At 40.1% G+C, this 27,735-nt stretch overlaps 1 protein-coding gene across 5 annotated transcripts in view; it reads left to right on the top strand.

Moving 5' to 3' along the window:
• The window catches only part of TANC2 (tetratricopeptide repeat, ankyrin repeat and coiled-coil containing 2), a 347,174-nt gene that overhangs the window by 82,955 nt on the left and 236,484 nt on the right, over positions 1-27,735 (top strand). For 3 of the 5 annotated variants that reach the window (XM_075177371.1, XM_075177368.1, XM_075177372.1), the window contains exon 2: positions 22,404-22,469. The exons of 1 other annotated variant lie outside the window; for it this stretch is intronic. The gene's annotated coding sequence lies outside the window, so the exon portion shown is untranslated. Of the gene's footprint in view, positions 1-14,442; positions 14,648-22,403; positions 22,470-27,735 lie in introns of all 5 variants that reach the window. One more of the 5 variants, XM_075177369.1, reaches the window with a different exon arrangement.

Below are 27,735 nucleotides of genomic sequence, written 5' to 3'. Positions count from 1 at the left end.
TAGATCCGCTTTCTCTCCATTATTAAATGGCATGAGGGTACTCCTGAGTGTCTAAGAGATGCTGTATTATTGCTGGGTGGAGTTCAGCTATTCTACCATTTTCTTGCTAAACTGTCCAACAGGGGGGCCCTGTGCACTTGAAGTCGCTGGTGCTTTTTATGTACAGTATGACTTAAGTCCATATGTTATACTGAAAATGTCATTCATCTGGTTCTCTATTCTCTCTGAACAATACCTCTCTTCCATACATTGCTTTTTTTCTGGTCTCCCGAGATGGAAGATTTTAGTGATGTTTTTCTGTGTTCTGCTGAACTCTACACAACCATAACTTACACAGGGCCCTTTCATGCTATAAAAAGAGCATGTTATCAGATGGGAACACCTGTTAACAGCAGATTGCCTTGTGTTGAATGATAAAGTATATTTTGCAGACTGGATTGAATAGGATCTAAGAGATGCGGCAATGTGGTTGTGTGTTATCCATAACTCCTACTGTCTAGCACCTGCTGGTTAATCTCACTGTAGCTCAGTCTCCCTCATCTCAGGCTCCTGTGGGCAGAGACTGGGTGGCAAATTGTAGCCTGGGACATACAGTGCTGGCCCACGAGTAGCAGTCCATGATGAAAATGTGGCTTTAGGTATAGAGCACGGGCTCATTTATCAAAGCGAGAAAAGCCCTTTTGCTGGAGGCTTTAGGCTGTGGGAGACCTGCAGTGCCAGTGAATGATGCTGCGTATAGGCTGCACCTATGTGTCTCACAACCGCATAGAGTACTGCCCGCCGGCCGGTTGCCATCCCAGACATTCAGTACGGGTTCGGCTCGAGAGCCACACACCCCAGTCAAGTGTTTGCAAACAGATGCCCCTGCACATGCAGGTTTAGCAGTGAAGCAGATGCAGTAGGTGTAGCGGTGTACAGTGAGGTAAATGAAGTTACTGGCTGCCAGGTCATATCATGTATATAGTTGAAGTAAATGAGATACTTTTATATATAGTCCCTTATCTATAGCTTCTAGCTTAAATCTCCAGCACCATTCATTAGGTTACATGATGCAGTATATAAGAGCAGGCACTTTTGCTTGTGGGATTGTCACTCTTTTAACTAACAGTAAATTGTGAAAAAATCCATTGGAGCACTAAGCCTATAAAGCAAGGACTGCAGGAAACAAAGACTGTTCTGCTCTTTGCCGTTCATACCTTTCCCAGGAGGATAATTGCAGTACCACGGACTGACATTTACAGAAAAGCAAGTGCCAATTAGAGCCAGGGTGCTATTTTGAAGACATTAAAAAATGGCCAGTGCACATTTTGTTCATCCAGGTCATTTCTGCCCCATATTCCTCTGCTTCTATTTTTACATAGCTTTCCTCAGTGTTTCCAAAGAGCGGCCAGGTCTCCTTTTATTATAACAAAATCTTGTAACTCTATTGGGCTACCTAGGCTGTAAACAACACTATCAAGTTAAATAGTGACTGATGGGTAGAGGGACAAGAAACAGGGGGCTCATCCAGATGGGTTTTTGTATTCCATTTAGAATGAGGACCACTATTGATCACTGCTGTGGTACTTCTCTGGAGATGAGTGGACCTCTCTCCTGCCCTATTTAAGGCCATGTTTAAGCAAAAACTTTTACTTTTATACAGTTTGGTGTTTTATTCAATTGTAAATTACAGTGTTTTTAAGGACACTGAATATGTTGTTTTGGACATTGTCCACTATATGGTAAAAGGTATTCCCATGCCTGCACCGGGTTTTGTTGAATAGTTAATAGATATCCATTCAAATGAAATGTTGTTCTAAACTCCAGTTGGCATAATGTCAGGGTGAAAGAGGCTGATGGTGGCAGCGCCTACTCTCCTACATCTAGTGTGAACTCGGTCGATGTGTGTTTGGTGTTAGAGAGCTCCAGTAGGAGTGATCGGTAATGGTAGCTTACTGATGGTAAGCTTGAACCTCCAAAAACTGTGCTGAGAGATAAGATTGACAAAGCAACTCCATTCTGCCACAGTGGCCTGTTTACATTTGCTGTGCTTAGCTGTTCAAGCTATTGTCCTGCTATCAGCTGTGTTTGATTAAAGGTGCCTAAAAGAGACTGGATACATTGTCAATAAGTGTGACTACTGAGGTGAAGTCTGATGTGCGTAGAAATATATCGCCCCTCATGATCAGAAACTTTTACATATGTTTGTGAATGTTATTATATTTTTTATACACCGATCAGCCACAACATTAAATCCACCTGCCTAACATTGTGTAGGTAGGTCCCCCTTATGCAGCCAAAACAGCTCTGACCTGTTGAGGCATGGACTCCACAAGACCTCTGAAGGTGCCCTGTGGTATCTGGCACTAAGATGTTAGCAGCAGATCCTTTAAGTCCTGTAAGCTGCGAGGTGGGGCCTCCATTGCTCGGACTTGTTTTTGAAGCACACTCCACAGATGCTCAATCGGATTGAGATATGGGGAATTTGGAGACCAAGTCAAGACTTCGAACGCTTTTGTCCTGTTCCTCGAACCATTTCTGAACAATTTTTGCAGTGTGATAGGATGCATTATCCTGCTGAAACAGGCCACTGCTATCAGGGAACAAAGATACCATGAAGGGGTGTACTTTGTGTACAACAGTGTTTAGGTAGGTGGTATGTGTCAAAGTAACATTAACACTGGGACCCAAGCCAAGGTTTCCCAGCAGCACAGTTCCCGGAGACTCACACTATCTCCGCCGGCTTGTCGTCTTCCCATAGTGCATCCTGGTGCCATGCATACCCAGTTGTCCACATGAGAAAATGTGATTCATCAGACCAGACTACCTTCTTCCATTGCTCCATGGTCCAGTTCTAGTGCTTGCATTTCCATTGGAGGTAACGGACAGGGGTCAGCATGGGCACTCAGTCCGGTCTGCGGTTACACAGCCCCATATGCAGGAAGCTGCGATGCACTGTGTGTTCTTACACCTTTCTATCATAGCCAGTATTAACTGTTTCAGCAATTTATGCTACAGTAGCTCTTCTGCTGGATTGGACCATACGAGCTAGCCTTCACTCCAATGAGCCTTGGGTGCCCATGACCCTGTTGCCGGTTCACCGGTTGACCTTACTGGGACCACTTTTGATAGGTACTAACCACTGCATATCGTCAACACGGGACAAGACCTGCCATTTTGGAGATGCTCTGACCCAGTAGTCTCGTCATGACAATTTGGCCCTTGTCATAGTTGCTCAGATCCTTACACTTGCCCGTGTTTCCTGCTTCCAACACATCACCTTCAAAACCTGACTTCTCTTGCTGCCTTATATATCCCACTCCTTCACAGGTGCCATTGTCACAAGATAATCAATGGTTTTAGTGGTTTTAATGTTGTGTGCTGATCAGTGTATAAAACAACTTGTGTTTAATAGTCCACTTAATATGAATTTCCCCTTTTAATGTAAAGCAGTGATCTACGAAAACCACGAAGCAGCTACAAAAATGCAGAGACATAAGGTTCTTTGTCTCCTGTAGGTTTCTATTTAAAATATTAATATAAATTAAAATAAATAACTTAAACCACTACATATGAATAATGTAGTGTCCGGTCAGCGATAAGATATGAAATCTCAGGCACCTTATTGACAGTGTTCACAGAGCTGATAATAGATCCTTTTCATTTCCTCTTCTATTGTTTCTCTTTACATTGTGGAAGAATGTGTGTGGAGTATTTTCTTAGAAAAGCGTCATTTGCTGATGGAGCAATGCTCGCCCTGCTCATGTAAATCCTGGCTGATATGTAAAGCTATGTAGGATATTATTCTGTCAGTCAAAGCCTGAGACGCAGCTTCCTCCTGGTTCTTGCGGAAAGGGATTAAATGCTCATTGTTCTGCTGTGGAGTTGGCAGATAGTTTCAGTATTTATAAAAAATATTTCTTCCCAAGCACCAATTATCTGTTGCTTTGTAAGTTTGTTTTACTGAAATATTATGTTAAAACACTGTTTTTCCTGTCCTATGTTTGACAAAGTCTTTGATCAGTTATTGCTGCAAAAGAAAATGTTCCACCAAGTGTTTTGGCGAATTGAACATTAGTGGCACAGTTTCTTCTGAGTCTATGGGGGAGATTCAGTTCTAATCATAGTGCAGCTAGAGCCTTTCGTGATGACACATTACGGCGATATCCAGCCTGAATTCTCTGCTAATGAGGTGAAAGGGAAGTGAATTTGGAGTAGGATTACTGGCTAGTTTGTTTCAAACTGGATTGCTACATGTTAGTTGACATCTCGCTCATGAATAGGTTCGAAACAATTTTAATACATGGTTATTTTTTTTTGGGCAAAAAAAATGGAAGAATGAATAATTTGCAAACCTTATCAGTTGAGGGATTTAGGATCACAATTTAACTTAAAAGTAAATAATATTACAATTTCAGCAAGTACTAAGGTTGCTTGAGCAGATTAAATTTATGCCAGTATAATTTAATTTATATTTTATGTAAAAAGTAACTTGGACACCATCTGTGTCAGTGCTGAAACTGGCAGCACTTTATAACCTATCATGCCCCAGAATGACCAGTGTTACATAGAACAGCAGAGCGGCAAGGCGGTACAATGCATAATCCGGTACCACCGCCTTACTTTGTCGGCAATAGTTGACTTATACATCTCCATCATCTGGGTTCCTTGAGGAGTCTACTGTCCCAGCACAGGCATATTAAATACTTTCATGTAACGTATTCTAGTTGGTAATGTTCATAGCTTTGCATATTCAGGCAGTTGTAGCTCACTTATTAAGGTAAAGATAGAGATTCAACGTGCACCCCCACTTTTTGCTACACCAGTAAACTTGATCAGTCTCTGCACAATCCTTATCGCAATATATTTATTTTGTGCAACTGGGGGCGAAAACCTTTCCCATTGCTGTGCCACATATTTGAAGAAATTTGGGCCCTATTCATTTTGCTGTCATCGTGTAGAATTTATTTGCATTCTTCTATACATTTTTATGGTTAAGATATTGTATAGAGCGATTGGACATCAGTAGTGACCGCATAATAATCCTTTTGCCAGATAACAATCTTTAAAGGATATAAAACTGAAGTGGAATCTTCCATATAAGATGTCAAAGCGACAACATATTCTTTAAGTAAGATCCACATATTCTGAATGATGGGAAGTTAACAAGTTAGTACTGGAAGTTGATGAGTCTACCGCAGGGGCTAACAAGTGACTTTTATAAATCTTATGTAGAAAGTAGAATTTTAGGATGGCTAGATCTGTCTGACACAAGTATTTAAATTCCTCTTCTGTTACTATATTAGAAACTGATTATCTTAAAATGGTCCCCAAATCCTCCAGAAATTGGTTGGTGGGATCTGATTTGTTTTTGATAAGACAAGCAATTTTCAAGAGCACCACAGTAAGCTTTCAACTGTGTGCAAAACAGCTTTTATGTGGTCATGAAGCATGCTGAAAATGTACTATATTAAGTATGTGTTAAAATGATTGGAGAGTGCTAGAGATGAAAATAGGCATATAAAGAAAGTGAACTCTTCTTTATTTGTAGAACATTTACATACAATTTATTATTAAATGAATTATATATTTAAGACCATATTTCTTTTGTAGTGATATTAAAAGATTAGTCTCAGTGTTGTACAATTTCATGTTTTATTTCTTTACATATATTTTAGTTGTAACTTGTTTACACTGTTACCACTGTCACTGTTGACAGAGGGCATCCCAAAATGCGTAGCAGAGGCACACTGAGGTTAACCTGATCAGTATACCTAATTGCAACTTATTTTATCTGTAAATAAAAAGATCACTTGACTATTTTCTTCTTTAGAATACACCAGTCATTCCACTAATAATCTTACTAGTGTGGCTTGGGGGGGGGGGGGGGGGCAGTGTAGGTTCTGGGAATAGTAAGGTGCAGTTGGAGGGTATTTGCCTGACTATAGAGAAGTTCCTGGGAGCACCCTTCACCCGTTGACTAGGAATACTTAAGTTTGCATGAAAGACTCATCAGATGAGTGGAAAGAGGTTTTCTGCCTTCAACAAAACACCACCTAAAATATTCACCTTTACCCCATAACGGAAGTTTCATTAATATAGGTTTAACCCATACATGTCTACTTTCCAAATATGTACCTCGGGAGATCGGAGTACAGACCATGTGACGCGGTAGGAGGGTACGTGATGACGTAATTACGTCACTATAGCCCCGGCCCTACCATAAAATACAGAAATGTAAGGTATTGAATAGCAAGGCGTGGGGCTTAATGACGTGATTAAGCCCTGTCCCCCACTATTCATTGTCATGAATTTCGTCATTTTACAGGGTCTGGGAGATTTGCCTACCCTTCTGGGATTTCGGGAGGACTCCCTGAAATTTGGGAGCCTTCTGGAAATTCCAGGAGTGTAGGCAAGTATGGTTTAAGTATTCTGAAATAGTCATGGCATTGTACAGAACTTATCTCTGTTCTGGAGAGCTTACAATCCATGAAAAATAAACATGGCTTTGATTGAGACTTTCACTTGGGGAAAAGGGCCTAGCAATCCAAGTAAACTTTTCAAGCAAGTTACTAAAAAAATAAATATATAATTTTTATGGTACTGCTGTAAATTCTTAAACCATATATCGTGTATGCAAATATTGTTTGAATTCCCATACTGTATCTGTTCAGACCACCTATGCTTGAGGCACATTCCATAAATCTGCAGCACGTTCTGCTGATGTCATTTTATATGGTTTTGTAATTCCTTGGTTTACAGTTCAGTGTTTTTCTTGTCTACCTCCCAAATGACTCATTTCTTAGGAATGCAGGTTATTTCAAACTGAACTGCACGGTGTGTGAGTATAACAGAACATGTATTGATGCCACTAGAAGGTTTGTACCATAAGAACACATTCATGCAAGGTTAGATTCCTAGGGCTATAGCAACCATTCACATTCTAGTTATCATTTATTTAGTACATTCTACAAAATGACAGCTAGAATCCGATTGGTTGCTATGGGCAACATCTCCACTTTTTCAAACCCGCAGTTTAGTAAATATACCCACTGAAGTCTTACAGCAAGTTAAATATAGTACTTCGTACTTAGCAATGGTGCAACCATTCCAGATTCTACAGTACAATTTAGGTAATGAGTACTGGTACTTCAGTTCAGTGGGAGACCATAATTAGTTGCTTTATGAGAAACGTTACCCTCAGATTCTAGACAGATCTATGCAATGATTTTGGATGTGCCAATTTAGCATCCTTGTAATATAAATAAATATATGAACATACAACCAACTCACTCCAAGTTAAGGGATGGAAGATTGTGCTTCCCCCGATTCTATGACTGTTATTATGCCAGATAACGTCTAGCACTGCTCTGTTTTATTCTGAGAGCCTGCTAAAGACCTAAATTGTTAGGACTCTGAAGTAATAGAGCAAGCATTGTCATTATCGCACCCATCCAGGGAATGCAGATCTTGAGGTCCCTTAAACGAAGGAGGGTAATTGAATCTACAGCTTTCTGGCCTTTCAGTGTATTACGATATGCAGCTTGTTGCTGTGACTGTGTGTATCTGCTGTCCACAGTTAATGGATAAAACATAAAGTCCCTTGAATCCCTAAATATGACAGGTTTTATCTTACAAATAAAACAAATGAGGATTTTGTTTGGAACAATAATATGGGAAGTGAACTTTGGGTCAGCTCCTCGAGACTTAGACCTGAAGAATGATAATAATTTAGCAATGGCAAAATATTATGGAGAAATACCCTAGGGTTTGATACCTTGAGGGCCAAGTCATCTGTATAGGCTGTAAATTTTTTATTTCTTATGCTCGATTTTATATCCTGGGATATCAGAATTATTCCATATTGCCACAAAAAGCAGCTTAGTTGCCAACACTAATAAATAGAGTGACATATGTCAGTCCTGTAACGAGAACCTATGAATTATGTTATACAAAGTATATGAAAACAAATTTAATTGTTGTGATTCGAGTGTGTGGGACGTTCTGGGCCACAAGATGCCCCCTAAGTGTTCTTCTAGTACTAATATCAAGGCACAAGTTTTGTAATAAGGACTTGGAAGGCCATCTGGGCCTGGTATTTTTCCTTGTCTTCAGTGACCCAATCCATCTACATTTGATGCATTATGAATCTTACAACATAAAGAAGCAATCTGGTAAATAATAATGATCAGGATCGCAACGTGTATACAGTTTAATAGTAGTGAAATTGTCAGAATACCTGTAAACTTTGTTGCTTTGCGGACCTCGTCCTAACTGTAGAGACTGTAAAATCTCTGACAGAAGTATCCAGGCTCTAGCCAAAATTGAAATGTGCTGATAGTTGGCAATACTACAAACCTAATGCAGCTTTCTGAAATGACGGCAAAGTTAAAGCCTGTTCTACAGTTCATTTTCATAGTTCTAATCCAAGAGTGTCAGTTTCAGTGTCTAGTATTGTTACACTGTGTTACGTAGAGTTCCTACATAAATAAGTTCACCCAAACCACTGCATTGTATGCAGCCCCATAGTACAGGTAATGATTTGTCATCTGAGACATTAAAAGGGTTTTTCTAAAGTCAGCTCTGGAGTTACTGCAACCAATCAGACAGTAACTGGCACGGTTTGGAATAGGTAGAGCAGCCTGGGCCTGGCATTCATATATACCAGGCCCACTCTACCTATCCATGGGATACAGCATGTGTTCCAAGATCGTAACTCCCATTTTAAGTGTGTCTGTTAGCCAGGGAAAGTTGTCCTTGTATAATTGATTGTAGCAATATATTTTTTTAAGGTGTCACAAAATCCTTACTTGCTAAATTATCAGAACCGACAGCAGTCTCCATTCCCCTGGACCTTGATATGATTGCCTGTACTTGGTTGATTCCAGCATTTAATGATAACAGGTCTAGGTTGGCATAATAAGATATGAGCAAAGATAACAGAATGATCTGACAGTGCCATGACAGCTGGGATAGATAAAGTAGATGTAGCGGCTGTGGATGATGGAATAGAAAGGATGCAGTAACCACGTTCAACCAGTACTACTCTACTAAGTAATATAGTGAGATACAAAGTAATGTGGAAGTCGCAGTTCTAGTGCCTAATTAAAGTCCAGATGCACCTTTCATGTAAGTTGCATTAAGGAGAGAGCATTAACTTGTACATAGGCTCTGATTTGAATAGAGAACTATCTCAAGATACATTTCCATGTGAATCTTGGTTTAAGTATCCTCTGCCTACACAGCACTTGCCGTAACTAGACACACACAAGAGATTGCAGTATACACACAAGCGTATGTGCGATAAAAGGTCAAATCATGAAATAAAATAACTGTTATTGGCATAATCATTTTATATAAATATAAAATGTAAAATAATACACTGATACTCTGTACTCGCCAAATACACAAATAATGCTGTACAAACTACTTTTCTACTATATTAAATACAGGAATATTAGTTCCACATATTGCAATATGTTAAGCTGACCAACTCACGCCAAAGTCCTCCCCTGCTGGCCAGTCCTAACATGATCAAATGCTATACTTTTATTTGGGTTGAAACTTACCTGCACACAGCTTTTAAAGATAAGTTTTCACCAGGCACTAGTAGTCATGGGGCACCTAGTTGGAATTAATTGAAAGCACTATATATGGGGTAATGAGAGAATTGGGGCTTACCTAATTTTTTTTATATATATTTTTTTTTTTAACAGCATTTACATAAATATACTTTCAATGCGGACTGTACCTACAATGCGTTTTATAGTCTCTTCCTTTTGTACAGATGTTATTTGCTAGAAAGTGGTGCGCACATATGTACTTTTTTATTTCAAAGACTATACTATGTCAGTCATGACCCTCAGTTGACATTTACACCACCCTTGTAGTGGGTAAATATGATACGGCTTAAAACAATCGCACTTACGAGAAACATCTGCATCAGAATGCCCTTACTGTACATGGCCTACATTGGTCTGCCCCTTTCCTCATCCATTCCACCTGTTAAGTTGCAAGTGTCATTGCGTGTAGACCTGAATTGCATGCAGTTGCACTCATTGGTGTCTGTCTGAGAATCCGCAGAGCTACATAACACAGGATATCCTACGCAATACTTGCCTACATTGGCAAGGACTCCTTCGGGAGATGGTGTGTTGGGGGCGGGGCCAAACAGGTCACACCATTTGGCTTCGCCCCCAAACCATCAATCACTTTTTGGACAATTAGAACAGGGGGTGGGGCCATGATGACGCATGATTCACGTCCTAAGCCCCGCCACTTTACTGTAGGTGGCGATTAAAAACCCTGAGGTTGCCTCGCAACTATGAGATACGCTATGCAAATATCCAAACCTGAATCGGGCCCCTAGTGTTGGGCCAGTACTGCTGTGGCAGTATGAAGTAGCAAGTACTGACAAAACAGTAACAGTAGTAGCATAAGTAAGTACTGTCCAGGCACAGCAAGAATGAGCTTTTCGGCCAGGTGACAGGTCAGCGAGGTAGATAAGTGGCAGTCTATAAACAAGGTGTGCAGAGCGTTGAGGTGCAGAATTCGAAAATCAGCAAATGGCAGAAATGTGATAAATGTGCAATAGGCATTATTCAGTGCAGGCAGCAAACTGGATAATCTGGGTCACAAGCTAAGGTTCGCAGGCAGCAAATTGAACAGTCTGGGTCACAAGCAAGTGTCTGATAACGGGACAGGAGCAAGGAAATTCTAACGTGTGAATGCTGTAAGAGGCCAGGCCTGAATGAAGCAGGTTGCTATTTAAATCGGGTGCACCAATGAGCATCAGAGAAGACCAGCCACCAGATGGCCTAAAAGCATGTGACTGCAGTTACTGAAAGTAAACAGCAGACTTGCCTGCACAACAGCACCAGTAGAAGGAACAGCCAGTACTGCTGCTTTTGTGGCAGTGTTTTTGGTGTCTAACATAATGTATATGACATTCTTAGTTCTAAGATGGATTCTGCCCGGTCTCCTCTCTCATAATACCTCTGACAGAGCCGCTGCAGGGTGCTGGCCGCATTAGCAGATAGAATGTGGTTGAGCTGAGCTAGTAATTTTAGATTAGGTTTTTCGTTTACTGATTCTCTGATGCTTCAATGAAAGTGCTGTTATTGAGCTTTCATACAAGCCTAGTCCTTTACCAGCTGAGTTTCCTTGATATTTGGAAAAGCTCTTTAAATAGACGCAGGACAATTCCTTTGAATCTTGAGTATATTCCTGATGTGCAGGTTACTGCACCAGGCTCTATTGTCCATGTCTTCCAGGTGCAATGACAGCAATGAATTTGTTCTATTACTCACATTTTCATCAGATTATGTCAATGCACTATGCCATCAAAACATCTTGTCAGTTAGTCATACAGCAATTTCTCTAGGTCGAGACTGGAAGATTTGGGTACTTGTCATTTCTATATCTCAAATCACTATGGAGAATGGGTAATTGATTATGTAAGTTGAGAGATTTACGTGTTATTTAGATAGACAAACTTGAAGCTGAATCCTGCCTTTCCAGTACCAAGCATGTACCCCTGTCTTATTACTGTTTTAAACTGGAAGATCACTCTCTCCTTAAAATGCAATTCTCATGATTGGGATAGAAAGTACAGTAAGGATTCAGCTACATACTGACAATCCAAACAATGGATTAATGGTGTGTGTGGATTTTTTAGTTTGTTTTATTATTAAATAGTGAACATAACTGAGACAGCTGAATGAAAGTCAGTAGAGAACAGAAAATTTATAAAGATATAATATTATTAGCATTTATTTACAGGCGCCACAAGGATCCACAGCACCGTACATGGTAGACCTATTGTAGGTCACACAAATGAAAGTGTGTATATAACACAGGTAACAAATACTAGGTTGTAATGGAAGAACGATACCATAGATAGTTATATTATGAAGAGCAATTACAAGGGTGACCGAAGGTGATGAGCAGTCAGAAGTAAGGGGGGAAACGGGGCGGGAGGCCTATTCAAGATGGTTATGAGCATTGAGTTTTTAGTGTATTTGCTTCTAAAATATCTGTTTTAGCTGCTTACAAGAAACTTTTGTATTAGTAGGAGGTTCAGCATTAAAGCTTGTCAATTTCTTATCTGTGGCTTGGTTCTAATGACTCTAGGGGTTCCCTGGGTATGTTTTTTGTGAGTGTGGTGTAGCCAGTCACCTATGATGTAATTGTAGTAGTTATGTGTGTCTGAAATGCCAGCTAATGTGAGCTTAGTTACAACTTGGCATAATGCATGTCCCAAACCTGTAGCAGCTGCAGTTATCTGATTAATGCCCATGTCAACAGCCATAGGCTTAGGCACACACTACAGGGTTTTTAATCAATCATTGGGCCAATCACCCGATAGATGACCGTTTGACCGGATATTGCATAAGTGTGTATACTTACACGATGAGCGAGAGTTTTTCCAAAGTACCGGTTGTCGTTTCCTTGAATGATTGTTCTGTTTAAAACTCTCTTTCCAACCACCTTCCGATTCTGCAGTGTGTATGCACTCACACGACTGTCTGCGCAGAGAAAGAGTAGGAACCTGTAACTGTGTCTGTGTTGCTAAATGTAGGGAGTGCTATGGGTGGATTAATTTGTCCGTTCGCTCTGAGACTGAATATTTTGTTTGAGTCAGAGAAGCTAACAAAATTTATAATGAAAGTTGATTTCATGTGTTATAATCAGTGTGACCGGAATTACCGACTACACTGCTCTTGGACCAGGTGAAGAGATCTGGTTCAAGAGCCTTCACAGATCTGAAGGTAAATCGTGTAAAGTGTGTACACATGAATCCGCAGACTGATTGGAACTTCAGTTGTTTGTAAAATCGTTGGTGATAAAATAATAAATAAAAAAAAATTGGTCGAAATTTTTTGCAGTATATACCTAGCCTTAGTAGATAGATGGTGAGGAGTAAATTTTTGTGGCTTCAACACATTCTAGTCAAAATATAAACATTCGCGATGTGTTTTGCACTCCTAATGCCTGGTGTATGTTTTGAAATTATTGCATTGAAGCTGCAAATATTATCTGATCACTGTTTGATCGGAGACAGAAGCAGCTGTTTCTGCTGCCTTTGTACATTTTGTACAGCTCTTCTCATAGCACTGTGACTTGACATGTACTTCCTCAGGGAGCACTGTGTTAGGAAAAAGTGTGAATCAAGTTCTCTTTGAAAAACCTGAATGGGATTTAAACGCAGGTTTGCCAGAATAAATCCCTGCTGCTCTGGGGGCTGCTGAGAATGTCTGTCTGTAATTAGGGATATTAACAGCAGTGCGGTTGTGTGACCCACTGGGACCTGTTTCCTGATGCTCATCAACCAGAAGATAAACCGTCTGTCCTGGCCTCACTTGTAATTGATAGGATTGAATGCCATGGTGTATTCAGTCTGCGGAAACACAGGATACAATGATGGTAGAGCCACTTTGCAAACCTTGATACCCTGCCTAGATCACTATCCCTGTCTTTTATATTTTTCCTGTAATATTTAAGTAAAGTGTTTGTAAAAGGAAAATATTCTACATTTTATTCTGGCTCGCTTGCTGGTAGATTTGGGGCATATGGGAGGTAGTAACAGCAAATAACCAGATATTGAGCTGTCAAGCTGCAGAACTGCTGGTCAGATGTGATTTACAACCTTTTTAAAATCTCTTGTAGGAAATATTTGAATTGACAATGATCCTTCCAATGAAAATACCTGTACTTTTATTTTTGTATCGTATAATAAAGAGGACCTGTCAAATCTGTGTTTTAAAATAATATATCAGTAAAAAAAGTACTTCTTTGTGGTTTTGTGTTTTCTTATTTATTTCCTCTTCAGATCAGACACACATCTCTACGGCTGAGTAAGGTGAACCAAAAGTCTGATTGACTTGGGGCTGTTCTGGATCTGTCAGTGTAATAATATTTGACACCGCTGGCCTTGATTAGCTGTGCTGCTGTCTAGCAGTGACAGCAGAGCTTCAAAAAGTGCAGAGAATGGAGAACTTGCACTGTTGGCTCTAGCATGGGAAAATAAGAAATGGGTTGGTAAAGAATTATGAATACAAGCCTTACATTCTCCTTGCATATATACTCCTTGCATTCTTTGCATAACTACACGCTTGAGTGGCAGCTACATTATTGCTTTTGTGTTAGAGGCCGTAGTTATTTTTATGTTGGTATTATGAACATTGCTGACATATAAATACAAAAAAACAATATATGTAGCTGCTTGCAAAACCTTTAATTGTTCAGTATCAAAAAGGATCTAGTGATAGTGCCACCTTTCAGGGCTTTGCCATAAAAATAAATTGTTTGAAATATCTTCTCAGTAATGTAATAAAAGTTCAGGTCTGCATTCTACATGATTTTTTTTTTATTTTTTTTATCTCCCATTGTAGAGTAATGTTCTGTAAGTGAAATGGTTAAACCAGAATGACAAAACCCGCAACTCTGGTTTGCTCCTTTCAGGACTGACCAAGCAGCCACAACACCATTGTTTTCAAAAGCAGGAGAAAAAAAAAATGTAGCAGCTCACATTTCGCTGAACATATGCTGGTTTCTACAGTTGCAAGTTGAGTAAACTCCGCATTCAGTCCTGTGTTAAGAACAACATTGCTTCGTCATGGAATATTCTGTGTGTTTCCCTTCAGCTGCATATCAGATAACCGCATAAGTGAGTATAGGAGATTTCGGAAGCTCTGGAACAAGGGATCAGAGTTTGAGGGGTGGTGGTTTGTGCGTTGCCATAATACATACTGGAAGTGCAGCTGTGTAGAAGGTGTTGGATTCTTGGAATATTGTCACCTCCTAGGAGGTCTGTGCTATGTGCTCTAAGCATAAATGAAAAATCACTTGACTCACCTTGCACATAGAAATCATTTATGTGGCTTACCAATAGTTTAGTTCAGTAATATTAATAATGTATTTTACTATATGTCAATTACATGTTTTAGGGTGGTTATTTTTTGGATTGTTTATATTTTGTTGTGAGTTTACTTAGTTTATTTTTAAGTGTTTATGTCTAAATGTTGAGCTATTCTGCTGTGTACCTGCAATACAGTATATAATATGCTTTCAGTTGTTTTTCTCTGCCTGTTAATTTGATACCCAATAAAACTACCTGCAGGCTAGATGCACCAGACTGCTGGACTATCTATTACTGGCTGTCTGTGTGTTCTACCTATCCCTGTCACAATTTGTATAAAAACCAATGCATGTTCATAAATATAAAAAAAAACAAACAGACTTATCTGTAAGTGAAAATGAGCTGCGAGTGACATCATCCTTGTCACATGAATGATTTGTCAAGCGTTTTGTCATTTGTTGACTTCATCAGGGATGTGTAATCTGATTTGTCATGTAAATAACGAATTCTCAATGAACAGTTTTATGTGTTCGCCTTTTAAACCCTTTACATAACATACCTACCAACTGTCCCTACTTTGACAGGACGTCGCGGGCTGTAAAAGTGGCAGGGTTTAATAAAAATGTGGGTGTGTTTTGACCTAATATGGCAATTTGTGGGCGAAGGTTGGTTGTAACTGGGCGGCACGGCTTATTTTGTACTGCTTTTGGGATTCTGAATGTTGTGACATAATAGTAGTACACAAACACGTAGTAGTATACACACACAAATCATAGTCTTGGATTGGGACATTGATATCCGTTCTGTTGCACCAGGAAGCAGCTTTACACCCATATCCAAAGTCCTCTTTAATCACCTAGAGATTGAGTGGTCATGGTTGAGATGCAAAGGGGCCTTTAACAAGGTGATTGAAGGATTTCTTCAAACTAGAAAAACAACGCTCTCTTTTTAAGTCAGAATTGGAGGATCTTACCCCTGCTAGCATTCCATATATTCTTGATTAGCGTCACAGTGAGCTTGCTCTCACCACTCTAAAGGTTCATACTTTTCAATTTTTTTCAAGTAGTAAGAAAATATGTCCTTTAAACCTTTTGCTGCACCTTGGGATGTCAATGTTGTCCTGGACGCCATAATGTCTAATCTTTTTGAGTTTTTACTGTCTCATTCAAATGACACTTGGGAGCTGATTTAATTAGCTGAGAGCTTCCATAGCTTTGTTTCTGCGCACAGTTACAGCAATGAAAAGTTTTGTTTGTAAGCCTATGAGGTGTGAGGAAAAATTAGCAAAGATTATTACATAGAACATCACACGGTACATTGCTGCACGGTTACTACGGAACCTCACAGCTAACGGAATGGGCCTCTGAAGGTGTTTTTTATGGTAGCAATAGTCTTCTGAATAGTCTTCTGCCTAACGAGAATGGAATTACATGTTATTTGGTGTAAGGAGCCATTTCTGAATATTCATATGCACAAGGTGGTGTTATGAACTAATCCTACTTTCCTACCCAAGGTAGTTTCCACTTTTCATCTGTATCAGGAGATTGTACTTTCATCTCTCTGCCACAACCAAATTAGCAACAATTAGGAAAAACTAATTGTTGTTAGAGCAATTTTGATTTACCTCTCCAGAACAAAGTAATCCTAAAAAACTGATCAATTGCTTGTCCCTCTTGTATGTACTCAACAGTGACATGCTCCCTTCAAACATACTCTTGTAACCACAAACTACGCAACGCCACATAATCAGCAAAAAATAGAGGTAGGGAGGGCCAAACTTGTGAGAGTTAACATTAAGAGGAATATGGTAGTAATCAGAGATGATAGAGGTGGAGTGAAAGGAGCATGTGGAGGGAATTGTCTTAGGATGGGGTCGGGTAGGAAAGTGTGAAATGGTGAGTTTTGAGGGTGTGTTTGAAAGATTGGGCGGGATAGGGAGTCCAAATGTGGAGAGCAGCGCAGGCAAACTCCTGAAGGCGGGAATGTGAGACGAAAGTCATTGGCTGAACGTAGTGGTCGAGTAAAGGGGTATTTCGAGAGAAGGTCAGAAATGTTCTAGGGGGAGGCATCAAAAAGGGCTTTATAGGTGAAGTTAAGCAACTTGAATTGTATTCTGGAGGCAATGGGGAGCCCATGTAGTGTTTTGTAGAGAGGCACAGCGGGGGAGGAAAATTAGTTGCACTGCCATACTGAGCACAGATTTCAGTGGGGACAGACATTTGTCAGGCAAGCCAGAGAGGAGAAGATTGCAATAATCAAAGCAGGAGATGAGTATGGATGATGCTCTTGGTGTCATCCTGGAAGAGGAAAGGGCGAATCTTGGCATTGTTGCGGAGGTGGAGGTGACAGGAATGGGCAAGGGACTGGATTTGTGGAGTGATATTGAGAGTGGAGTCAATGATGACCCCCAGGCAGTGTGCATGGGGAATGGGAGAGAGGGCGACACCATCAACTTTGAAAGAAGATCGAAGGAGCAAATGTGATACTAGGTGGTGGAAAGATGATGATAAACTCAGGTTTGTATATGTTGAGCTCGAGGTAGCATCCAACTGATGGCAGAGACACACATTTACCAGACATTCTTTTTCTGGACATGACGGCTTCTGCTGATGCTCAGTTTGAAGGGAAAATCCTTCAAGAGGTTATTCAATAAACAAGCAAACAAAATTCTCTTGTCACTGTCTTATGCTGGATTTGCTTGAGACCATCATCTTTTTAATTTGTGCTTGGTTAAGTCCCATTCATTATGGGTGCTGTGGAGTTGATAAGGAAATTAAATCATTATTTCCCTTTATCTCATTGAGAAACTCCATGGCAGCCCAATATTCCACTTGTATTGTCTGTGTATATATTTCAGGAAAAGCTTTGGAATTTTGTTAGACACCTCTTAATACGCAAACCAATGTTTCCGTATTAAGGTAGTAGTATCACTATAGTGAGTATGTCCCTGCCCAGTTAGGTTTTCAGTTTAGTAATGTAATGGAAAATCTTCTCCTGGTGAGATAATAGTTCATTAGTGATATGTCTTAAGGCTGTCACCACATGCACAGATTTTGTTGTCCAGTACAAAGGTTTTTGATATTGCTTTAGAGTAGTTCTTCTATGTATCAGATAATTTTTTATATATACAAACAAACATACACACGCGCGCACACTTGGGTTGCAAAGATTGTACACAATTGTCAAACATCTTTTTTCCTAGACTATGATGGCCTGTTCATATGATTGTATTCAGAGAATTTCCTTTATGCCTTGTTCGATGTGCTCAGGAAATACTGCAGCCATCTGGATCATTGACGGTAGTGTAACTCGCAGATCAGAACAAATTACTACATGGATGCACTATTTGCACCTATAGCTGGGACCATTACAGATCACATTAAACACTGCTTACCTCTTTTCATAGCACATGATTGTCTGCTACTCCACAATGTCTGGGAGACTCCCGGGAGAGCAGATCATACACCTGCATCCTGCCCACTTCCTAGTGAAGTTTGCAGGATGGAGGCCTCGATAGCACGATTAGCTGTGAATGGCGTCATTTTGGCCCCAACCCCATGGTGCGAAGCATGAGGAGTAAGGTTGACAAGTTAAGATCTGACACCGTGGCCCTAAGGTTTTCAATTAGCACTGCTGTGTCTAATTTCCCCTGCTAAAGATAGAGCCAAGCAGTACCGAAGATGATCGACATCTATAAGTGCATTCCCGAGCCCTGTTAAATACCATGAATGACAGTGGTCCCTAAAGTACGATTATTGGGCAGTGAGAATATTTATTAAACTTACTAAATAAAGTGAAAGACCCCTTTATGTCTGTCCTGCTTTATATACTGCCACTACTGTGTAGACGTGTGTATGCACCAGTTTCAATGCTGCCATTTTCTTCAGTATCATACTACTAATTCTCTGAATGTGCTCCACTGAACGACCTCAAAACATATCTTAGTTATTTTTATTGAATTTATCGATTAACAAACTGCACATATGCCACAAAAATATAATAGATTACCATCATATTTTTTTTTACCTTTTTTTTGTTTGCACAATAAGTAATAATTGTAATAAATATTATTAATGTGTGTCCATTGACATGAATAGAAATGGCAGCCTAAAGCTAGCAATGTTTTAGGTGTATTGGCTACCTGCATCCTGAGGTTTGTCCAGCCATGGACTACAATACTGTTCACTTGTGGCTTACAAGCAAAAGAAACTGCTTTGCTTCTTCTATATTGATCCTTAATGGCTCATAATGTAGCATCTTGATAGACATCATTCATCACATGCATTCAGATAGCAGGGGGTGAGCTTTTTATATAACCATCCTTGGGTCTATTAGTCTGATCAGAAGATGACCAAAGGCGGATGTGATACTCTGCCAATGAATGACTGCATTCTTAATGGCGCCACTGGTTCATTGTCTCTGCATTGTCATTTGTGTTGCTGATCCCTAGTGAATAAACAGGCTTCACTCAAAGGCTCTGTACACCCTACAGGTTTTTCCCCAATCTGTTGGGTCAATCACACGATAAATGACCATTCGGGCCAATGCCGCATTAGTGTGTATATTTAAACGATAAGCGATAGTTGTTCCAAAGTACCAATCGTCGTTTCATTTGATTGTTTATCAGTGTGTGCACTCATGATCAGGATCTCCATAGAGTTTACAGAGTCATAATCTTTTCAGCCGATGATTATGACATTTGAAGAGCACAGATCTGAAGGTAAATATTTTAAGACATGTATAGTGTGTATGCATGCTAATCGTGACTTTTTTTTTATTATTTTTTCAATCGTTGGTAAAATCGTTGTAGATAACACATTAGTTGGAGAGTTCTGTAGTATGTACCTACACTAAGGCGTGTTGCTGCATTATCTGTGTTGCTGGCTTTTCGTACTGCTTTTAGAGTTGTGTTTTTGGCTCCTAGCAAATTGTTTAGCTGCATTCTCTAAATTTGGGTTTAGCCCATAAAATGGCTGCATCCACGGTGTGTATGTTACTGACTTGCTTTATAACAACAGTTTATAATATAGCTATTTATTAATGAATCATACTACCCTGTTTGCACTTTTTATCTATAATATAAATGCTTAGTGGCGTGTGTTAGTCTGTCTGTGTGTGTGCGTGTGTGGAAAAAATAAAACCAAGCTGCAGCGCCACCTGCTGGGCGGAGTTAAACACTGACCTACTAAATTCTTAGTGTGTGTGGAAAAAATAATTCAGAAAGGGCTGAAATTTGGTATACTAAGATGTTTTTAATTTGTTAATTTAATTTGTTAATTGTTAAAAGTGTTTATAAAGATTTTAAAAAAATATATATATATATTTCTTGAAGGAGAAGTGGCAGTTGGGAGTGGTTGGTGGTTGCCAGGGGTGACAGTTGGGAGTGGTTGGTGGTTGCCAGGGGTGACAGTTGGGAGTGGTTGGTGGTTGCCGGGGGTGACAGTGGGGAGTGGTTGGTGGTTGAGGCCTGGGCTATGGCCCAAATGCATGACAAGAACCTTTTTTAACACCTTAAGTAGCTTGATTTGACTAGAATGCATGAGTATCATGCACGGGTTAACTTGTTGAGAATATGTTCCCTTATAAAAAAGGAAAGTAATATATTGGGCCTGAAGTTTTGTAGCAAGGAAAGCGGAAAAATGGGGGAGACAATTGAGTATTTTGGGTCAATTGGAAATTTCTGTTTGGAATTGGGTTGAGGGATATTTCACCTTGTATCCATTTCTTTGAGTTTAGTATGTAAATACACAAACAACTCTCCTGTCTCGCTCTCCTTTCCAAGATTTACGTTTAAAAATTGTTCAGAAATAATGATTGTGCCTGGAGCTGCTGCATCTGTTGGCTGCCCGAGCTCGCCATGTGAATACTTGGTATAGTAAGTTTTGTTCTGTCCTAATGGATTTCATGTGTATGCAGTCTAATTGCATTCCTTCCTGGAATGTGCATTTTCTGTGCAACATAAATAAGAATCATATGCTGTATTGTTTGGGCTTGGGGGGACTTCTCCTCCATGTTGCAGCTATTTATTATTTTTCCAAACTCTTTGTGTGTGGCTAAATCTTTCAATACTTAAAATATACCCAACATACAGGGGGGGGGGGGTTTTCAATTGGCCGCGATACTGGTAAAAGTAATGCGGCCTGCACATTATTGCCGTTATTCCAGTAGTTTCAACTTCATCTTTTTGCTCACAGCTCCCAGAGCTGAAAGCCAGGTTAAAATTACCGTAATAACGGTAATAGCTTTAACGCCACACTAATTCGGGGGGAATTGAATCCCCCCCAACAAAGTTCTGTAAGACATATGAACATGAGATATTTTGCACTCCAATGGGCCTCATTCATTAAGGAAAGTAAAGCAAAATAAGAATAAATTTGTACCTTGGCAAAACCATGTTGCATAGGATGGGGAGGGAAATTTAAAATGTGGGGACATATTTATAGTTGGTGTAGGGCATGTCCTAGATCAACTTTAAATTTCATTCCTTAATAATAAAGCTATCAAGTATTTGTGTGCTACATGAAAAAGCAGCGAGTATTTTCCTTATGTGCAATATAATAAACTAATATGCTCCCCTTGCATGGTAATATGGTATTGTCCGAGAGCAAATGTACTCCTTTTCTTGCTTTGCTCTCCTTAATGAATTAGGCCCAATGTGTATTTTTTAATTTACTGCAAATGCAACTTTCATAGAGACAGGGCCCAGTTCTTAGTCTGATTTGTATGTGATTATGTAATCTAATAACACCATACCATTACCTATTTATTGGCTACAGTATTATTGGGGGTTTCAAAGCTTTTATAGATTTAAATATCTAGTTCAGATTTCCAATTTGTATCATGCTGTGATATACATTAGTAGGATTTGTTATGTAGATGCTCGGTGTAGGTCTCGTTCACAAATAACCTCATGTCTTGGTGCTTTTCACGCATTAGTGACTTCATGAAAATCACATTTAAAATAGGTCAGATATGTGTCATTTTTGTACCACAATTCTTTCTAAAATGTGGAACCACCTATTTCTCATGATATGGTAAAATTGCAATGCATGAAAAGTTGAAAGTTAAAACATGTTAAAAATATTTGACCTTACATAATACATGGTACAGGCTCTATTTATTTCACTAGGAATCAAATTTGCATTGCACTTTTGCAATATCTGGCTATTTGAGGTAAAGGGTACAGTGCTTAGTTGGTTAAATTGTAGACTAAATTATTAAATGTGTGTAAAACTGTAAATTTCTAATAATAAATCACAGCTATGCATTAACTGGTTTCCCACTATTTCTTTGTAAGGAGTGTGACGTCTCCAAGTTTGTGCCAGTCACAAAAAGAGAGCTGGTTCCATGCTGGGACATTTGTATATGTCAGATTCAGTATTGCTCTCTGTAAGATGGCGTGGAGAGGAAAAGCTCTGAAACAATGTCTGCAGGAATGAACAAATGATAATTTGCATTAAATGAGACCCATTGTTTCTTGCTGAAATTATTCAAAACAGGTGTAGGGAGGGGACATAGTCACAGAAAAAACCAACATTTCTCCTCTTATGTTTGTGTCTGGCAGGATTTGTGCTGTGTATGGAGAGAGCTGCAGGGTCTCACGGCCGCCACCTGGTTCATCCTTCACAAGGTAGGTCTATGCCACCGGCCTCCGCTTTTGTGCTTCTCTGAACAAATGTCAACATTATGTATTCCTGAGGTAAATTATCCTGCACATAAACAGATCCCTGCTGACAGGCAGTTAGTTTGGAGTGTTGTTTGTGTGGTTTATAATGTGTATATTAATGTGCTTGTAAATCTGCTTATAGTTGTCTGATTGGAAACCAGAAGACCTAGTGTTGTGCTGCTTGAAAACTATGTTTTATGCTACCGCCTTCCATTTTTCTAATTTATGTTTTAAAAAGGAAAAAGTATGTAAGAGATGTAATTAGTCATACAGAGTACAATCCTGATTAACAGTCATAGGGCTAGATTTACTAAGCTGTGGGTTTGAAAAATTGGGGATGTTGCCTATAGCAACCAATCGGATTCTAGCTGTCATTTTGTAGAAGGTACTAAATAAATGAAAGCTAGAATCTGATTGGTTGCTATAGGCAACATCCCCATTTTTAAAACCTGCAGCTTAGTAAATCTAGCCCATAGTGTCAAAAAGAAGAGAATCCAGATTGGCCACAAATTTATGTGGCTAAATTGACTATATGACAAACCTCCTGGACTGAGCATCTGGATCTTGTTGGGGTCTTTTATCAGATCTTCTGTTTATTATATTCTGACTTTGATTGGATTATTATCATTATGGTGGTTATTTTGGGACTGCTCACACTGTGATATTGGTCCAGTTGGATGGTATCACAGCATTTGGCCAGCAAAAGGGAAAAGCATATCTTAAAATGAAGACTGATTTGGCCCCGAGAACCCAAGACTTACACTATTATGCCAGATACGTGACCGTTGCACTGCCTCCTAGGCACAGGCACATAGTGTTTGTGTGATAGCCCTAGTGTGCCAGGAACCCAGATTCCATGGTGTGGTGATACGTGTGCACTCAAAGCACCCATATTTCACTAGCATAATAGAAACTGGTGTTATGAAAATAGATGGTGTGGTCCGGAATTACTAATCAGATTTTGTCATTTTATATAGAGGCAGTTTTAATAAATGAAAACAAATGTTTGATTAATAGTTATGGACAGCAATATATTTTTTTCTTGTTTTGTGGAACTGGTTGTCCATGATGACCTGTGTAAAGCTATTTCTAGGCTTAGTTACAGATAGCTGAAGACTAGGAAATTGTGATAATTACTCATGTATTTTTATCATTTAGCAGCATGTAGCTTTCCAGATTTACAATAGTAAGAAAAAAAGATGCGATTCCCCACTAGCAGTAGAACTCTGCTCCTTCCTCAAATCCTGTAGTACACTACCACCAGAATGGCTTGAGGGGCTGCTCTTCCAACTAGGTAGACTATAAATGCTCAAAGACAAAGGTATCCAGATTTTCATTCATGTTGTTCTTTCTACTTTCTTACTGACTGGGTTTAAGAAGCAGTAAACTGGAAACAGATATTTTCACTCAGCATAACATGGAGGTGAATGCATCAATGTCAATTGAATTCCTCCCTAGGAATACTGTACCTCCTAACTCCAGTGTGTAGCATTCTCTCTCACTACCCATCCATGTGTATATTAATCCACCTTCCTTCTACTACGCTCCACTTCAACCCTTTCTTTTATTACTTGCTCACTGCTCCCTCCTCTCTTTCCAGTCTATACAAAGTGGAACATCCTACACACCCAAATATCACTGTCCTTGATCCTCTTTCTCACCCACACTCACCAATCCTAGACCCCACACAATCCATTCACTCTCCTCTTTTCACCCTAAAACCCCTCCTGCTACATACCTCAAACCTCATTCTCTCATTTTCCCTCCCCACTCAAGCTGGATCTGTCTGCAACTAACTCGTATACATCCATCACCTATTAATTTCTAATTGCTTCAGCCTCTTTGCCATTACTGAACTTGGCTCTGCCCTTCTGACACAGCTTCCTCTGCAGCTCTCCCCTAGGAAGCCTGTACCTCACCCACACTACTCTCCCTTAGCTGGCACTTTCACACTCATTCCTGGAATATTCTTTCTGCTTCTCCTCCATGTGAAGTTCACACCATCTGTCTCTTCTCTCTGTTCCATCTTCATGGAGCAGTCATCTGTCAAGCCCCAGGCCCAGTCTCAGAATTCCTTTACATATTTGCAGCCTGGCTCTCTCACATTCTGTCCACTGACATACCCACTCTTAGTGTTGTGGATCTCAACATCCCCATTGACAACACTACTGCCTTTAAACTGCTCTCTCCATCCCTCAACATAGACGTCATCTCCTACCCATTGCAGTGGACAGTTCCTGGACCTCGTGTTCTCCATATCCGTTCCGCCTCTAGCTTCACCAAATTGTCCCTCTCGCTCTGTGACCACAAACACCTTCCCTTTTGGCTCGCCTTATCATCCAAACCCCAAACTTGGCACTTCCCACAGATCTGTCACCTGAAGTGCTCCTGTACTTGTTGAGCACCAATGGAGAAAATCTTGCTCAAACACAGATGTCCTCCACTACAAATTTGGTTATGACTATTTTGCAAGTTATCCCACCCAGTTGCACTCTGTTTGTGAGTGGTAAAAGGAAATTGTGACAGTAACTTTGCACTGTTTCTGTTGTCATCTGTAGAAAAGTTTTTTTTTTTTTTAAAGCAGTGCATTTCCCTTTAAGATCCAGTCTGCTGGTTGTCTTGGCAGAGTCCGGATTGAGAACCACTGCTATAGAGATGAACAGAACAAGGGAACAGTAAAATGTTATTGATCTGGGTGTGTGTGTCTAAATAATGTTTGTGTACATAGAAGTATTATAAACCTATACAAACTCAATGAATCATTAAGCACACAAAGATGTGGTACATTTGCTAGGCCAGTTCTATGCCTGCAAATCGCTACTTTTAAAACTCACAGGTCTATAGTTACAAAATATATGAGGACACCCACTGCTAAGGACTGCGTATTAAGGTAAAAAAAAAACCTCTGCTTTTTAAGGGCAACAATGAAAATATTTTCACAATAGTATTATTATTTGTTACTGTTGTTTAAGGCCTTAAGCTAGGTACACACTACAGAAAGATTCTCCTAATGTGGTATCATTAGTGGTTTTAACAACCACTGAAAGTCCCGATCAGCATGCCGATTAATGCATACACACTTGCACGATTTACCTTCAGATCTGTGCTCTTCATCTGTCATAACCGTCTGCTGAAAATATTGTGACTCTGTGAACTCTACCGAGATCTGCATACAATGCTGGTCATGCATACACTGCAGAATTTGCCCGACATCGTTTTATAAGATATTTAGTCTGGTTATAAAATCAAATTAAATTAAATGATGTGCTGTGGGAGTGTACACATTAATATCGGACCTAACAGTTGTTTATTGTGTGATTGGCACCATAATCGGGTGAAAAAATTGTAGCACATACCTAGCTTTACAGTCTGTGTGAATACTGGGCCTTCTTTGGATGCAAGGCCTAGGCATTTTCCTGCCGTACTCTGACAAGGCAATCGTTAAGGTACTTTTTGCTAATAAGTACATAAAGACAGGAGTTCTGTTCTATGCATATTGTAAACTATGGTGACATGTTTTACAGCCAGTAAATGTTATAAGCATAAATTAGAATGGAGACGAGAGGAAAGTCTCAGACAAAGTGAGAGTGTAAGAAGTAAGGTTGCTCAACAACACATAGTTACAATGTGAGGCTCTTGTCAAATGTTTCTTAAAAATACAACAATCTTCCATCAAAATTAATACATACAACTTCTTTGTATAAGAGAAATATTAAGAGGATTCTTATATCAAGATTCCTGTTGAAGGGCAAATGTCTTGAATTTGTTCACAAAGCTGTCCCCTCACAGACCGGCAGATGATGTGAAGGACGGCAGGGATGTGGTAATCGATGTATCCTGTGCCGTCACATAATAGCAATGTTTGGCATTAGCGGCTTCCCTCTAGCTTAAAGTGAACTGGGTAACAAGGTTGTATACAAAAGTCCATCATCTTCTCTAATATGTTTATGTATATCAAATATGTGGAACAATCTCACTTGTCTGTTGTGCTTTTATTCAGAGTTTTGTCAACATCATGCATAATTGTCGGTATGGCAGAAGTGTTTCTTCTGGCTTGCTGCTGTTACACTTGGCACTACAATACTGTGTCAGTGTTGCATTGTCCGTGTTCTGTCTTACACTTTTTGTGCGTTGCACATTGTCAGAATCACTAGGTGGAGTTGGTGATACCTGCCAGCAGTTGGCGCTACTGAGTACTGAGGCTCGGAGACTAACACGCCCCTGGTTTTCACCAGGGACCCCCGCAAGGAGGTTTGCACTTCGCTGCAAGGGACGCGCAGGTCGCGGCCCTCAGTATCAGTCAGCTGGCGAGGTAACCATTGAGGCAGCGGTGACAGCCCACCAGAATGCAGGATGGAAGGATAGTCAGCAAGCCGGGTCAGAACCAGAGATACGGATATAGCCAAATCAGAAGCAGGAGAATGGTCAGGAAGCCGGGTCAGTACCAATAATCACTCTAAGCCAAAATAAGGAACCAAAGGAAAAGTCAGGAACAAGCCAAGGTCAGAATCCAATAAACAGTAACACAGGAACAAATGCTGGAGCAAGGGTGAAGACCAAATACTCTGGCAAGCAAATGGCCTCAGTGAGTTCCTTAAATAGAGGAAAGGGATCCCTGATAGGTGCATAAATCGGCGGGAAAACTGCAACCAATTGCTAGCTAGTCGCAGGCCGACGGACCGTACAGTCTAGCGCATGCGTACTGGTGGCCAACAGGAACAGCGGCATGTTGCTAAGTGCCGGTTGCCAAGCTCGGCGTACGCATGCGAATAGAACGGCAAGCGTATCTAAGCAGCGGGGCGCCGATTCTGCAAGGAGACAGGCGCCCGCCTAGAGGCAGAAACAAGACGGCGCCTGACACACATACACACAGGTCAACCATGGCTACTTCATTTTGGCAGCCTTGCTAAAAGGCAAACTTGTTGATTTTTGTTGTTGTAGCTTTGTATGTGTGTAAATATGTAAGAAAAAAACAATACAACAAAGATCCATTTTGTATGTTAGCAAGCATATTGCATTTAGTCTGGTCAGCTGGTGGACACCCACATACACCAGTGTGATAGCTGTCCGATCCAATCAAATCTGATTACATTCTGTGTGTGTGTGTGTGTGTGTGTGTGTGTGTGTGTGTGGCCAGATATAAAGACCCCTAAATCTGGGTAGACGGCTTTCCCTGCTCTTCAAGTTGGTACGACCCAGTGGAACACACCTTGGTTTCTACAATATGCAG

This window comes from Mixophyes fleayi, chromosome 6 (genome assembly GCF_038048845.1).
Source record: "Mixophyes fleayi isolate aMixFle1 chromosome 6, aMixFle1.hap1, whole genome shotgun sequence".
NCBI lineage: Eukaryota > Metazoa > Chordata > Amphibia > Anura > Limnodynastidae > Mixophyes > Mixophyes fleayi.
Note: the sequence above shows the minus strand (reverse complement) of the source record. Positions and strands in the feature narration are given on the sequence as shown.